Here is a 15,528-nt window from a genome sequence, read left to right as displayed (position 1 = left end):
GGCAGCAGGAGGAACACACCTGCTGCTCTCATCAATATGACTTTTAATGTTTGCAGAGGAAACTAAAGCTTTGTGTGACAGAGAACAACACTGCTGTAAAGTGTTGGACAACAACAACTTAGAGAGAAATGTGTGTAGCTCAGCAGCTGGATGTGAGTGTGCTTCATAACTGTCATGTTGATGGTTGATGTTTGTGCTAATAAAGCTTGAAGTGATGAACAACTTGATGAAGTGTTTGGTCTTTTATCTCATGAAGAGCAGCAAGAAATTAAATGCTTTTATAACTTCAGCTGATTCCCTCTTGGACCTGTCCCCCCTGGCCTGACCGTCTGCTCAAATGATTGGATCTCTCACATTCGTCTGTGTTACTCTGTTGGAAAGATCATTAAACTCATTAAACTCAACAAACAAAATGCAACATGTGCGTCTCTGAGCTTTAGTGGTGATGTTCAGCTGATTTTTGTACCTTTGGATGGAGCCAGGCTCCATGGTTACCAAGACTCCAGTCATCACACAAAGCTAAGCTAAGAGGCCACTGGCTGTAGTCTCATGTTCAATGGTCAGAGATGAGAGTGGCATCAGTCAGCAACATATGAACAACCTCTGACAAAGATTAATGTGTTTGTTCAAAGGAATAAATGATATGTTCAGAGTTCAGAGTGGATTAGGATGTCAGTGGAAAGTGATGGAAAAGCAAATGATACTAATGTGTGGAAAATGAACATAAGATGTTGGTTATTATAACAATGTTAGTTTCACAGTTTTTGATATGGAATAAAAATAAAACTATGGAAAAATATAAATCACACAAATATATGAGTGTGATTGTATAGTTTGTGCTTGGTGAGGTTACTGTCAGCTCTGTGTTCAGTGGTCTGTGTCAGAGTCTCTTCCTCTTCAGCAGCTGCAGTCGGTTCCTGCTGTAACAGCTCAGTGTCTCTGCAGTCTGACTGAGGGAGGTTTTTGTACAGCTACAAATCACTGTGTGAACAGAGGAGCACTGTTTATGTAGTGGTAACTCTGACAGTAATAAACTGCTGCATCTTCAGTCTGAACTCCACTGATGGTCAAAGTGAAGTCGGAGCTGCTTCCACTGCCACTAAACCGAGCTGGTGTTCCTGAAACTCGTGTGCTTGCATATTTTATTAGGACCTTTGGAGTCTGTCCAGATTTCTGTTGATACCAGGAGAGAAGATGTAAATTACTGGTGCTATAAACAGGTTTGCTGGTTTTACAGGTGACAGTGACAGTGGATCCTGCAGTCGATGTCACTACTGGAGGCTGAGTCACAGTCACCTGACCGCTGCATCCTGCAGACAAAAACAAATCATTCATTGATCAGCAGAAAGAAATGAGAGAAAAGGCAGCACATCATGTTTGAAATGTTGCTGAGAGAATGAACCTGTGAAACAGCAGCAGGCCAGCGTCCAGATGAGGATGGTGATGAGAGTCATGGTGCTCGTGCTTTCTGCTGTGTTGACTGACAGATGTGAGTCCTGCAGTGTTGAACTCACAGGACTATAAACCTTCTCAGTTCACTGGAGGATCAGCTGACCATGCAAAGCCTCCTCTCTATGGAAATCATCTCTCTGCTCTCAACACACTCAAGGCAACGGTGATTTGAATTATTTGAATGTCGGTGTAAAAGCAGATTTTATCCTCTTAATATAAAACTGTTAGTATTAATCCTGTTGAATGTTTGTGGCAATCAGTGATTACTTTCTTTTGTTGTTTAAATTTAATTCTGCATTTTAATTTGAAGCTGCATCTGAGAAACTGTCTGTGAGTTTGTTTCAGTTTTATTTAGATTGATTGTGGTTCTGCTTGATACAAGAACTTAAAGTGTGAGGAGCAGTGATGCATCAAAGTCATGCAAATACAGTGAAGAAGGCAAACACACACCTGTTCATGTGAAACAGAAAGAGCAGAGGTGAGGTGGAGCCACACTTCATCATCTTGACCATCATTCAGACATTAAAGGTCCATCTAGATAACGTCGACTTTTTTCTCTTCTTTATGTTTTGTCTTTTCATTGCCAACAGTCTCCTTTCACTTCTTCATGTTTTATGTTATCTTCTCCTTCCCCATTAACATATCTATAGCACCCCCTGTTGGCAGACTGGTTCAACACTAAACTCAATGTGAGCTAACTGGAGATTTGCGGTGATGATTTTAAAATTTCACTCAATCAGTTTTTCTACCTCAGTAATCTCCCACTTTATATGAGGCTGAATGCTGTCTTTCGAGATTTTGATTTTCTGCCTCGACTGTAATGATCATCTCATCAGCAAATCAGCAAATCAGGATTATCCAAAGAGCCAACAGGCGAAACACTTGGTTTGAGGGATGGTGACCAACTTTAAGATGCTGATTAGACAACATGATTATTGCACAGGTGTGCCTTAGGCTGGCCTCAATAAAAGGTCACTCTGAAATGTGCAGTTTTGCTTTATTGGGGGGGGGGGGTCTAGGGGGTCAGAATACCAGTCAGTATCTGGTGTGACCACCATTTGCCTCACGCAGTGTGACACATCTCCTTCGCATGGAGTTGATCAGGTTGTTGATTGTGGCCTGTTGAATGTTGGTCCACTCCTCTTCAATGGCTGTGCCAAGTTGCTGGATTTTGGCAGGAACTGGAACACGCTGTCGTCGTCGATACGCCGATCCAGAGCATCCCAATGGGTGACATGTCTGGTGAGTATGCTGGCCATGCAAGAACTGGGATGTTTTCAGCTTCCAGGAATTGTGTACAGATCCTTGCATCATGGGGCCGTGCATTGTCATGCTGCAACATGAGGTGATGGTCATGGATGAATGGCACAACAATGGGCCTCAGGATCTCATCGTGGTATCTCTGTGCATTCAAAATGGCATGAATAAAATATACCTGTGTTCGTTGTCCATAACGTACGTCTGCCCATACCATAACCCCACCGCCACCATGGGCCACTCCACCCACAACGTTGACATCAGCAAACCGCTCACCCACAAGACACCACACACGCTGTCTGCCATCTGCTCTGAACAGTGAAAACCTGGATTCATCCGTGAAGAGAACACCTCTCCAACGTGCCAGACGACATCGAATGTGAGCATTCGCCCACTCAAGTCGGTGACGACGATGAACTGCAGTCGGGTCGAGACCCCGATGAGGACGACAAACATGCAGACGAGCTTCCCTGAGACGGTTTCTGACAGTTTGTGCAGAAATCCTTCGGTTATGCAAACTGATTGTTGCAGCAGCTGTCCGGGTAGCTGGTCTCAGACGATTTTGGAGGTGAACATGCTGGATCTGAAGGTCTGGGCTGGTGTGGTTACACATGGTCTGTGGTTGTGAGGCCGGTTGGATGTAGTGCCAAATTGTCTGAAACGCCTTTGGAGACGGCTTATGGTAGAGAAATGAACATTCAATTCACGGGCAACAGCTGTGGTGGACATTCCTGCAGTCAGCATGACAATTGCACGCTCCCTCAGCATGGTGTGTGATAAAACTGAACATTCTAGAGTGGCCTTTTATTGAGGCCAGCCTAAGGCACACCTATGCAATATTCTTCATATGCCACACCTGTGAGGTGGGATGGATTATCTTTGGAAAGGAGAAGTGCTCACTAACACAGACTTAGACAGATTTCTGAACAATATGTGAGAGAGAATGGTCTTTTATGTATATAGAAAATGTTTTAGATCTTTGAGTTCAGCTCATGACAAATGGGAGCAAAAACAAAAGTGTTGAGTTGATATTTTTGTTTAGTGTAGTTTGTGCTTGGTGAGGTTACTGTCAGCTCTGTGTTCAGTGGTCTGTGTCAGAGTCTCTTCCTCTTCAGCGGCTGCAGTCGGTTCCTGCTGTAACAGCTCAGTGTCTCTGCAGTCTGACTGAGGGAGGTTTTTGTACAGCTACAAATCACTGTGTGAACACTGCACCACTGTTTGTAATGTGGAGACTCTGACAGTAATAAACTGCTGCATCTTCAGTCTGAACTCCACTGATGGTCAAAGTGAAGTCGGAGCTGCTTCCACTGCCACTAAACCGAGCTGGTGTTCCTGATTCTCGTGTGCTTGCATATTTTATTAGCAGCTTTGGAGGCTGTCCAGATTTATGTTGATACCAGAACATATCGTCTCCATCACTGTCACTGTTAACAGGTTCGCTGGTTTTACAGGTGACAGTGACAGTGGATCCTGCAGTCGTTGTCACTACTGGAGGCTGAGTCACAGTCACCTGACCGCTGCATCCTGCAGACAAAAACAAATCATTCATTGATCAGCAGAAAGAAATGAGAGAAAAGGCAGCACATCATGTTTGAAATGTTGCTGAGAGAATGAACCTGTGAAACAGCAGCAGGCCAGCGTCCAGATGAGGATGGTGATGAGAGTCATGGTGCTCGTGCTTTCTGCTGTGTCGACTGACAGATGTGAGTCCTGCAGTGTTGAACTCACAGGACTATAAACCTTCTCAGTTCACTGGAGGATCAGCTGACCATGCAAAGCCTCCTCTCTATGGAAATCATCTCTCTGCTCTCAACACACTCAAGGCAACGTGGATTTGAATTATTTGAGTGTAGATGTCACAGCAAACTATATATATATGTACTAAGAACTATTTGTCTTAATACTGTTGAACATTTGTTGCAATCACTGATTATTTTCTAACAACTATTTTCTGATTGAAATTTAATTCTGTTTTTTTACTCTCTGTGACACAAGAACTTAAAGTGTGAGGAGCAGTGATGCATCAAAGTCATGCAAATATAGTGAAGAAGGCAAACACACACCTGTTCATGTGAAACAGAAAGAGTAGAGGTGAGGTGGAGCCACACTTAATCATCTTGACGATCATTTACTCCTTAAGTTTGGAATTCATACCATACTTGCATGACATGAAAATATGCTCTACAGCAGGGGTCACTAACAGGCGGACCGCGGTCCGAGTCCGGACCCAGACACCGTCCTATACGGACCCGGACCTATATCCAGTAAATTATTAAGGGACTTCAAATTTTGACGGGACACTTATATTTTAACCGGCGCAACTTTTCTAGTCTTTACGGCACCGGTTTAGCGGCTCAGGAAACGCACAAACCAATTGCATGCGAGTTAAGCCATCCCACGTGATGCTACCCAGCCAGTCGCATCTCTGCATTGCGGACGATAAACATAGCAACTCTGACTGCAGTCAGATGAGGAGTGAGAAGCGAACGGAGAAACGATAGAAAATTAGAAAGTTAGAAAGAACAACAAAAAGTGTGGAGAGTGGGAAAAGCGGGAAAGAAAGAGAAACTGTGTAACTGTTCAGCTGTTATTTTCAAATTCGTTGAGACTGTTAAGATGTGAAAGTTAACAAAGAAAAAGGAATATTCAAGCTGTTGCTTCACTTTTACTTTTTCTAAAATTAAACACTTTCTTTTATAATGCACAATTTTTCAAAAAACATTTTATTTTCTCTATTTCATTTTTAAATTCAAATCTGCCTGGTTTAATGTTAAGTGACAATAAATACTGTCGAAATGTTTTTGAATTGTACTTTCTTTATTTGATCAGATGTTGATTACATGCAGATGTTGATACAACTACTAGGCTACTTCAGTATATATATCACACATATCATAACGTTATGACATTATGATGTTCCGGACCTTTGCTTTAGGAAATTTTCTCTAACCGGACCTCTTTGAATTTTAGTTGAATACCCCTGCTCTACAGTCTCAGCCTCATGACACTGATCACAAAGGCCTGTTGGATTTTTTTTCCCATGATGAAAAGTGCGCTGTTAAGGTTGCTTTTGGCCAACTCTCAGTCTGCTTAGTGTGACTTGTTCCTTCCTCTTGTGTACTTCTTGTTATACTCACTCTGTTTTGTATTGCATGTAGATGTCTCCCTTTTGCTGCATTGTCTTGTTCTCTTGTTGAATCCTACTTTGTAACTGGGCACAGCAACCGCAGACCGTGTTGCGTTTGTTTGAGGATCCTTTGATCCATTTGTAAAAATCTGAACCCATTCTTTAATTTCTGGTCTGTGTAACTATAATATTCATCAATGAAATCAGCATTCTTATTACTGTGCTTAATTCTGAGCAGTTCAAGGTCAACACAAGGGTTTTCTGATATCCAGACAGGTCGAACTGGCCACACAACAGTATCGTCAATCTTCTGATCATACACTCCCCCATCTCTTGTAACTTGATTTCCCGTCTAGCTGAAACTTTCTTTGTATGTTGTGTCCTTGTCCAAACATATCTGCAGCATCTGTTTTGTAGGATGGCTCTCTCCATGTCCTCTCCCTCCGTCTCCTGTCTGTCTGTCTGGTGTGAGTGTGTTTCCCTGCAGGGTGTGGCTGACAGGTTGGGCTCGGCCTCCTCCTCCCCTGGACGCAGCTGCACCCAATCATTCAATCAAGACTCACCTGCAGCCACAGTGAATAAGCACCAGGTCTCCACTTGCTGAATTGTCTGTTAATCCACAAGGAAGTAACTGAGACTCCATAAGAAACGGCAAAGTATATTTCAGCTGTCCTCCCTTTCCTGCTTGCCTGCCGTCCTGGTTCTTGCTTTCCTTTGTGCTCAGGTGTGTTGCCCTCACTTGTCTCCGTCATGCCCTGTCAGTCTGCGTCCTTGGAAAGGACTGGATCTACATTTATCTTGCCTACTCCCCCTCAACTCCTCCTCAAGCTTGGAAACTCATTGGGCTCTATTGTCGTTTCCGCCACTGGCGCGGCGCAAAGTCAGGTGCGCTTCGCCGATGGGGCGTGGCGGCACACATTTTGGTATTTTCGTGCACTGCTGCAGGCGCATCTACTCCCCGTTCTCATCTCAGTCCCACGCAGCGGTGCAACTCGGAAGGGGGGAAGGGAGAAGGCGTGGAGTGGGTCTGACACCGCCCAGTCCAATCTTCATCAATCACATCAGCTCCTCGCCTCACCTTTATAAACGCTGCTAGCGAGGTGCATGGCAAGTTTCGAGGATGACTGAGCCCACGCAGGAAACTGTCCGTCGCCCAAACTTCTCCCAGGAGGAGACTGACATACTGGTCCGGAAGGTCCAGGCTCGCAGTGGCCTTTGTAGATAACTTTAAGCATTACAATGATAACATTTGTATTTGGAATGGAATGATGTGGGTCATAGCGGACAACGATCATCACTTCCATTTTCCTGTGTGTCTGTCTCTCTCTGTCTCTCGAGTGCTCTGAGATAGATGCGGAATATATGCTCTGTAGGATGTCAGGGCTGTTTCTGGTTGGCACAGCGACGTTAATTGATTAGTTTGCATCCCTGTTTCACCTGTGTACATTCGGTCAGGTTGAGTGACCATTACGCGTGCCGAAGGCGCTTGCGATGCGGTCAGATGAGATACTGATCATTCATTCATTCATTCATTCATCTTCTATACCCGCGTATCCCTTTCGGGGTTGTGGGGTGCTGGAGCCTATCCCAGCTGGCAATGGGCGAGAGGCGGGGTACACCCTGAACCGGTCGCCAGCCGATTGCAGGGCAACATAGACAGACAAACAACCATTCACACTCACACCTATGGACAATTTAGAGTCACCAATTAACCTAATGAGCATGTTTCTGGTCTGTGTGAGGAAGCCGGAGTGCCCGGAGAGAACCGACACATGCACGGGATGAACATGCAAACTTCACACAGAAAGGCCCTGACCCCGACCCGGGGATCGAACCAGCGACCATCTTGCTGTGCAGCACGTGATCAGTATCTGCGGCACGGTGGCGCCGCAGATACTGATCAAAATATAGAAATTTAGGTCTGACTGTATGTGCTGACTCCGACAATTGCTTGAATCGTGGCTGTTGCTAATTGTTGATCGCAGTGAAATGCCAGACACTGTGGACAATTGCATGTGAGGTATTGGTGGGCGAACGACTGCCAGTTTACGAAAATACACTTGCCCAGCAGCACGCCGCTTGCGCACAGAGTTGACCAAGTCTGGGGTGGCGAGCTTTCAGCGCACTTTTACACCGCCGGCGGGGACGGAAATGGAAAGCTGATCCTGCCGACACCTCCCCTTACTGCGCCACAACGCCCATTCTGGAGGACCTCTGTGCGCCTCGATTTACCAAAATACTTAATAAGTAATAAATACGTGCACCCCTCTGCGCGCCCCTCTGTGCTGAGCGAAAATACCACTGCGCAGGGTGCGCACCCTGTGCTTCTCCAGCGGCGGGGACGAAAGTAGAGCCCAATGACTCAATCAGTTTGCTTCTGTTCACAGTCACAATGAAAGACTTTAAACCTTTCTGATCTCATGATGGAAATGCAAATGTTACTGATTTATGTGGAAAATGAACATAATGGGGATTTGGTTATAACAATGATAGCGTGACAATTTTTGAAATGGGGGGGAAAAAATGCACGAGTGTGAATGTGTAGTTTGTGCTTGGTGAGGTTACTGTCAGCTCTGTGTTCAGTGGTCTGTGTCAGAGTCTCTTCCTCTTCAGCAGCTGCAGTCGGTTCCTGCTGTAACAGCTCAGTGTCTCTGCAGTCTGACTGAGGGAGGTTTTTGTACAGCTACAAATCACTGTGTGAACACTGGGTCACTGTGGTAACTCTGACAGTAATAAACTGCTGCATCTTCAGTCTGAACTCCACTGATGGTCAAAGTGAAGTCGGAGCTGCTTCCACTGCCACTAAACCGAGCTGGTGTTCCTGAATGAAGTTTGCTTGCATATTCTATTAGGAGCTTTGGAGGCTGTCCAGATTTCTGTTGATACCAGTGCATATAGTCTACATTACTGTATCTAAAAACAGGTGTGCTGGTTTTACAGGTGACAGTGACAGTGGATCCTGCAGTCGATGTCACTACTGGAGGCTGAGTCACAGTCACCTGACCGCTGCATCCTGCAGACAAAAACAAATCATTCATTGATCAGCAGAAAGAAATGAGAGAAAAGGCAGCACATCATGTTTGAAATGTTGCTGAGAGAATGAACCTGTGAAACAGCAGCAGGCCAGCGTCCAGATGAGGATGGTGATGAGAGTCATGGTGCTCGTGCTTTCTGCTGTGTTGACTGACAGATGTGAGTCCTGCAGTGTTGAACTCACAGGACTATAAACCTTCTCAGTTCACTGGAGGATCAGCTGACCATGCAAAGCCTCCTCTCTATGGAAATCACCTCTCTGCTCTCAACACACTTTGAATGTTGGTTTTAGAGCAGATTTTTTATGCTGCTGAATGAAAAACTTTTCATGTTCATACTGTTGAATGTTGCTCTCAGTGGATATTTTCTGAAAGCAGTTCTTTTCTTGAAAAGATTAAATTTAATTCTGCATATTCAACTTAAGGCGGCATTTTGTAAAACGATGGAATATAATGAGCTTCAGAGGTGTTGTTATGCTTATTTTAGTTTTTGTTTTTTTTTGTTTTTTTTTTAACCTCAGGAATAGAGCCAGACTAGTTGTTTACCTCTGCTTCCAGTCTAAAGGCATTTTTAAGCACCAAGAAGCCTGAAATGCTAAGCTAATGCCAAGCTAAGCTAACAGGCCACTGGCCGTAGCTTCATATTTAACAGACTGTGGTGATCTGCAGTTTTCCCTCCTTTTTCTCTTCCATGTTCTGTGTTTGTCCTCTCCCTCTGTCTCCTGTCTGTCTTTCTGGTGTGAGTGTGTTTCCCTGCAGGGTGTGGCTGACAGGTTGGGCTCGGCCTCCTCCTCCCCTGAACGCATCTGCACTCAATCATTCAATCAAGACTCACCTGCAGCCACAGTGAATAAACACCAGCTCTCCACTTGCTGAATTGTCTGTTAATCCATGTGGTAATGACTGAGACTCCTGACGATACACCAAATTGTATTTCTGTTTTCTTCCCCTGCCTGCTTTCCCATGTTCTCAGGTGTGTTGTCCTCACTTGTCTCCTTAATGGAAATGCAAGTGATACTGATGTATAGTCAAGCCCACAATTATTCATACCCTTCTCAATAATCAATGGAAAAGCCTTTATTGGCTATTCCAGAAATCAGACGCTGTGACGAAGGCCTCGTCGCATGACAAAGGTGGCACATGGTGAAGCTAACACTCAGGCTTTCATACATCCCCGGTTCAGAAAACACATAGTTCCCCGCTGTTTCTGTGGTGAGTGCACACACCACATGGGCCTAAAGGTATTAACATCATATACACATTTCCTACAAAAGTATAAAAGAATTACACTACACATCAGCTTAGTTATCTTCAGTTTCTTTATTCAATCATAGGTTACCAGTGCTGCTGCTGCCATGCTGGTGCTCTCTTCCTCTGTGCCTGGGGTTGGAACCAGAGCAGCTGAAGCAGCCGCCTTATGTGGTGGGGAAATGGTGCTGGCCATACCATGTTCCTCTGAGTGGAGGGGAGATTTGGGGTCAGAAGGAATATCAAGTTGTGTTGTGGTCAAATAGAGTCAGGGACAATGAGAATTTTTTTTTTTGGCTGTGATGATTTGGGTGTTGGTATTGTGTTAGTGGGGTTAAGGTGGAACCTGTTTATGAATGTGTGGTGGCCAGAAACAGCAGTTTTGGGTGCTAATTGGAAATTGTTTGGGCTTGGGGAGGGGCTTAGTCCTTTTAATGCTCTGACCAACAAAGCACTCGAGGGAGAGGTGATGGGATGCCACACAGTGAACTGTGAAGGGTGCTGCGGTGCCACACGGGTCACTTTTTCTTGTTTTTTTTTTCACTGTAAATAAAAGCACGGCTCTTCAGTCCTTGTGACTCCAGCCATCCTTTTTGTGTAATCTAAGAATCCCACATTATGTGACAGACACTTCCTACAATTGCTGACCAGCTTTTTGCATGTCTCCAATGGTATTTTTGCCCATTCATGTTTAGCGATGAGCTCCATCTCTTTCAGGTTGGAGGGTCTCCTTGCCATCACCCTGATCTTTAGCTCCCTGCACAGATTCTCAATTGGGTTCAAGTCAGGACTCTGGCTGGGCCACTGCAACACGTTAATGTTTTTGTCAGCTAACCATTTCCTCAACACTTTTGCTGTGTGTTTTGGCTCGTTGTCGTGCTGAAATGTCCACAGGTGCCCAAGGCCAAGCTTCTCTGCAGACTGCCTGATGTTGTTGTTGAGAATCTTGATGTATTGCTCTTTTTTCATGGTGTCATTTACTTTGATTAGTTTCCCTGGTCCATTGACTGAAAAACACCCCCAAAGCATTCGGTTCCCACCACCATGTTTGACAGTGGGGATGGTGTTCTTGGGGTTGAAGGCTTAACCCGTTTTGACATCAAATGAAGGATACATCATTGTGGCCAAACAATTCAATTTTTGTTTCATCTGACCATAAAAGAGAAGACCAGAAGTCTTCTTCATTGTCCAGATTAGCATTTGCAAAGGCCAAGCGGCCTTTTGTGTGCGTTATCTGGAGGAGTGGCGTCCTCCTTGGTCTGCGTCCGTGGAACCCAGCAGTGTGCAGTGTCCGTTGGACTGTCTGCCTTGAGACGTTGCCACCAGCAGAGCCCATATTCACCAGGATGGCCTTGGTGGTGATCCTTGGATCCTTTTTCACCTCTATCACTATCCTCCTGGCCAGCACAGGTGTCACTTTGGGCTTCCAACAACATCATCTGAGATTTTGCACAGTGCGGAACATCATGTATTTTTTAATAATACTTTGCACTGCAGCCACTGGAACCTGAAAACATTTAGATATGGCCTTATAGCCCTTTCCTGACTTGTGAGCAGCCACACTGCGCAGCCGCAGGTCCTCAGTGAGCTCCATTGTCTCATCCATGACTGTCCACAAACCAACTGCAGAGAGCTGCTGTTTCTCACCTTTTGAGTGTATTAAAACAGCTGTTCCCAATGAATCAGGGGAATTAGGATGCTTTAGAACAGCTTGGACTATGTGGAATGGTATAGAACTTTGGATTATCCCATAGACTGGGACAGTTTGCAAAGGGTGTAGATAATTTTGGAAATGCCACTTTTTGTTCAAATGTAAATAAAAGTTAAGAAATATTTTTTGCCACGATGATGCCTCTTGTACATCGTCTTACTATCTTCTGGGAGACGCCTGTGTCATTTCAATCAAGAACAACTTGCTGGTTGAATAAAAGTAACTTTAAGTCAAAACAACATAACATACATGAGATGTTGGTTATAAAAACGATAGTATCACAGTTATTAAAATAGGAAAAATATATGAGTGTGAATGTGTAGTTTGTGCTTGGTGAGGTTACTGTCAGCTCTGTGTTCAGTGGTCTGTGTCAGAGTCTCTTCCTCTTCAGCAGCTGCAGTCGGTTCCTGCTGTAACAGCTCAGTGTCTCTGCAGTCTGACTGAGGGAGGTTTTTGTACAGCTACAAATTACTGTGTGAACACATAACCACTGTGGTAACTCTGACAGTAATAAACTGCTGCATCTTCAGTCTGAAATCCACTGATGGTCAAAGTGAAGTCGGAGCTGCTTCCACTGCCACTAAACCGAGCTGGTGTTCCTGATTCTCGTGTGCTTGCATATCTTATTAGGAGCTTTGGAGGCTGTCCAGATTTCTGTTGATACCAGAACATGTAGTTATTACTGTAAACAGGTTTGCTGGTTTTACAGGTGACAGTGACAGTGGATCCTGCAGTCGATGTCACTACTGGAGGCTGAGTCACAGTCACCTGACCGCTGCATCCTGCAGACAAAAACAAATCATTCATTGATCAGCAGAAAGAAATGAGAGAAAAGGCAGCACATCATGTTTGAAATGTTGCTGAGAGAATGAACCTGTGAAACAGCAGCAGGCCAGCGTCCAGATGAGGATGGTGATGAGAGTCATGGTGCTCGTGCTTTCTGCTGTGTTGACTGACAGATGTGAGTCCTGCAGTGTTGAACTCACAGGACTATAAACCTTCTCAGTTCACTGGAGGATCAGCTGACCATGCAAAGCCTCCTCTCTATGGAAATCATCTCTCTGCTCTCAACACACTCAAGACAACGTGGATTTGAATTATTTGAATGGAGGTGTAAAATCACATTTTTATGCTTCTTAATATCAAACTGTCAATGTCAATATAGTTGAATGTTTGTGGCAATCAGTGATTACTTTCTTTTGTTGTTTAAATTTAATTCTGCATATTAACTTGAAGCTGCATTTTAGAAACTATCTGTATTTGTTTCAGTTTTATTTAGATTCATTGTGGTTCTGCTTGATGACTCTTGTGTTCACTGGACCAGTTATCCTCATCATCAGTCTCTTCATCAACCCTCTGCACCTGCAGCAGGCCGTTTTCATTTCAGTCAAACTGAAGGAGGTTTTTGTACGGCTCTGAATCACTGTGTGAACACTCCACCACCATGGTCGCCAAGACAGTAGTAAGCTCCAGCATCTTCAGCCTGAACACCACTGATGGTCAGAGTGTATTGAGAACCAGATCTGCTGCCTCTGAATCGAGACGGAGTTCCTGAGAAGCGATTTGAGGTTGTGTATATAAGAAGTTTCGTAGCCTGTCCAGGTTTCTGAAGGTACCAACTGAGATCAGCACCAATATTTGAACTCCCTGTGGCGCTGATGGTCACAGTCCCTCCAAGACTAACAGACTTGAATTTGTCAGTCTGAGTCAGAAAATTGTTGGCAGAAGACTCTGAAATGAGGAAAGAAGAACATGTTTAAAGTCATCTGAAGCAGCAGCTCAGGTTTTAAAAGAAGACAACAACAAACATGTTCAAAGCAAAAGTGAAGACGAGAGAAGCGACTGAATTTACTCTGAACATGTTGAAAATCTCTCACCCTGACTCAGAAAACCCAACATGACGATCAGAGTTATTGGCAACATCATCCTGATGCAGTTTTCAGTCTGAGTGCATGAAAACAGTTCAGACTCTCTGTGACACAAGAACTTAAAGTGTGAGGAGCAGTGATGCATCAAAGTCATGCAAATACAGTGAAGAAGGCAAACACACACCTGTTCATGTGAAACAGAAACAGCAGAGTTGAGGTGGAGCCACACTTCATCATCTTGACGATCATTCAGCCTTTTATTAAGACAAGGTCGCTCCTTAAGTTTGGAATTCAGGACTTTTAAGTTGTTTCTCTTCAACTTTCATGTTTTACGTTTGTCCCACATGACTTTGGGTTTATTAACAGACGAATGGCGTCCCCTGCTGGTAAACTGCATCAGTTCATCATCTTGACCATCACTCAGACATTAAAGGTCTTGTCTCTTGTCTGTCTGTCCCTTGTGGGTCAAGTCTGTGTCTGTGTTGCTGCAGGGCGTGGCCAGCAGGTTGGGCTCGGCCTCTTGAACACACCTGTATGCAATCATCAATCAAGACCCACCTGCTCACTCAGTATATAAGCACCTGGGTTCCAATCACTACTCTTCGTATCATCTGTCTTGCTGCGTGGTAACGACCGGACCTGAACATCGTGTTCAGTACTCCTGTCAGTGTTTTGTCTTGCCTTCCTGACTGTTTGTTTCCTGTTTGTGCTCAGGTGCCTGGCCCTCACCTGTTACCACCCTTGGACCTGTTCACACTCAAGCTCAGGACAACAGACTCTGCCTCATCTGAACTCATTCATTGACCTGAGGTGTTAACCGAAATGCAAATATGCTCATTTTGAGCTCAGCAGTCTGATGACCTGGGGGGAAAAAGCTGTTGCAGAACCTGGTGGTCCTGCACTGAATACTGCAGAACAGACCATGGTGGGGGTGTGGGGAGTCACTGATGATGTTTCTGGCACGGGACATGCAGCATTTAGGTGTGATGTCCTGAATGTAGGGGAGAGAAGACCCAATGATTGTTTCATTCCACTGCTATGCCGATGACACACAGCTCTATGTAAATGCCACAGCTGCAATCCCACCTTCACAGTCATCCCCATCAAAACTCACCACCTGTCTGGAGGAGATAAAGGTATGGATGGAGCACAACTTCCTCCAACTCAACAGCTCCAAAACCGAAGCCATTCTGGTTGGTACCCCTCACCAGACCAAATCATCATCCATAACCAGCATCTTTCTGGATCCAACATCCTCCTTTCATCAACAGTCACAAATCTTGGTGTAAAAATGGACTCCCAACTCACCTTTGAAGCTCATATAAATCACCTCCGCAAGACCTCCTTCTACCATCTCCGCAACATTTCCAAACTCCGCCCCATTCTCTCCCTCTCAGATGCTGAAAAGCTGGTTCATGCCTTTTTCTCCTCCAGGCCGGACTACCGTAACGCACTTCTCATTGGGATCCTTACCAAGAGTCTCCAGAGGCTTCAGTATATCCAAAACTCTGAAGCTAGGATCCTGATGAGAGTGCAGAAACATGAGCACATTACCCCCATTCTCCACTCACTCCACTGGCTTTCCGACTCCACTAGGATTGAGTACAAGGTCTCCCTCCTCACGCACCAATGCATCCATGGACTTGCCCCCCCCCCCACCCACCCACCCACCTCAAAGAACTTATCATCCCACAAAACACAAAACACTCCCTCCGCTCCACTCACTCAAACCTCCTCCACATACCCAGAACCAGACTCAAGACCATGGGGGATAGAGCCTTCTGTGCTGCTGCTCCACGTCTGTGGAATGCCCTCCCTGACACCTTGAGGCAC

This window comes from Chaetodon auriga, chromosome 14 (assembly GCF_051107435.1).
Source record: "Chaetodon auriga isolate fChaAug3 chromosome 14, fChaAug3.hap1, whole genome shotgun sequence".
NCBI classification, from domain to species: Eukaryota; Metazoa; Chordata; class Actinopteri; order Chaetodontiformes; family Chaetodontidae; genus Chaetodon; species Chaetodon auriga.
The sequence above is the reverse complement of the archived record's forward strand: the minus strand, read 5'-3'. Positions refer to the sequence as shown.